The sequence below is a fragment of the Schistocerca americana genome, chromosome 3 (assembly GCF_021461395.2).
Source record: "Schistocerca americana isolate TAMUIC-IGC-003095 chromosome 3, iqSchAmer2.1, whole genome shotgun sequence".
In the NCBI taxonomy this organism is placed as follows: Eukaryota; Metazoa; Arthropoda; class Insecta; order Orthoptera; family Acrididae; genus Schistocerca; species Schistocerca americana.
The window spans coordinates 435,717,001-435,718,565 of NC_060121.1; the positions used below are offsets into that span (position 1 = coordinate 435,717,001).

The 1,565-nt window shown below is 49.2% G+C and overlaps 1 pseudogene; it reads left to right on the forward strand.

Annotated features, from left to right (window-relative positions):
• Positions 1 to 896: 896 nt before the first annotated feature.
• LOC124607755 lies at positions 897 to 1,014 on the forward strand (annotated as a pseudogene).
• Positions 1,015 to 1,565: the final 551 nt, after the last annotated feature.

A 1,565-nucleotide genomic window follows, 5' to 3' on the forward strand; every position in this document is an offset into this window, starting at 1 on the left:
AGGTTAGTTAGGTTTAAGTAGTTCTAAGTTTAGGGGACTGATGACCTCAAATGTTAAGTCCCATAGTACTTAGAAAGAGCTAGTTTTCTAGGTTGAGGACAGCCCAATTCGGGGAGTTTGGTGGCCAGGGGATTAGGGTAAACCCATACTGGTGCTCTTCGAACCACGCACATATACTAAGAGCAGTGTGACACATTGCATCTTCATGCTGGTAGATGCCATCGTGCCGAGGAAGAAAAAATTGCGTCCTCGATAACAGATATATGCTTGGGTTGATCCGTCATTCCTTCTAGTATGACAGATCCCAGGAAATGCCACGAAAACATTCCCCAGATAATAACGCTCGTTCCTTATTGCAAGGTGTTTGCTTTCATACGTTTCACGACGTACAGGCCAACGGCCATCTGTCCAGTGGAGCACAAAACGTGATTCATCTCAGAAGGTGACCTGTTCACCACTCAATGGACGATTAGTTGCGGTATTTGCGTGCAAAACCCAGGCCTCTTCGCCGGTGAACAGCAATCAGTATGGTTGCGTGAACCAGGTGCGGAGGCTCATACACCACAACCCCCACTGAACGGTCGTTGTGGAGACTCTGGTGGTAGCTTCTTCTTTCATTTGGGCGGTCAGTCCCTTAACAGTTGTACGTCTGTTCACCTGTACACAGTTCTGCAGCCGTCGTTAACCTTGTCATCTGCAGCCCGTTGTGCACCACACTTGCCTCGGCGCCATTTTTGGATACTGTCTTTTTGACATGCATGATATACTTTAACTACGGCAACACGCTAACGATTTAGAAACATAGTTGTTTCTCAAATGCTTCCACCCTTGATCCGCCAAGCCAATGATCATCCCCTTCTCGACAATAGACAAATCGTTCCGCTTCCACATTAATTGCCAACGGTCTTGCCGCAGTGGCTACACCGGTTCCCGTGAGATCACCGAAGTTAAGCGCTGTCGGGCGCGGCCGGCACTTGGATGGGTCACCACCCAGGCCGCCATGTGCTGTTGCCATTTTTCGGGGTGCACTCAGTCTCGTGATGCCAATTGAGGAGCTACTCGACCGAATAGTAGCGGCTTCGGTCAAGAATACCATCATAACGGCTGGGAGTGCGGTGTGCTGACCCCACGCCCCTCCTATCGGCGTCCTCCACTGCGGATGACGCGGCGGTCGGATGGTCCCGATGAGCCTCTAGTGGCCTGTAGACGGAGTTTTCATTCATTCTACATTAGCTAGGACTGCACTGTTTTCCGCTTACTATCCACACGCTTTATCTAAACCTCAGTGCTAGTGCTGCCACCTGCCCACTGTAAATGATTATTGCATACTGACGTCCAACCTAGGCGGTGAAAACATTAGTGTGACTGGAACGTATAAGTAGGGGCTGGGATCGGACCCAGAAGTCGAAGCATTATTATCATTAGCCGAAAAGACTAAATCTAGATGAAACTGGCCCAGTGAAGAGTAAAGAAATGTCATCCGAGAATTACATCCGCAGTATTATTCGTCAGTCTACTGCAGTCGCTCTGAAACAGAAAACGCGGAAGGAGATGAAATTCCCGAA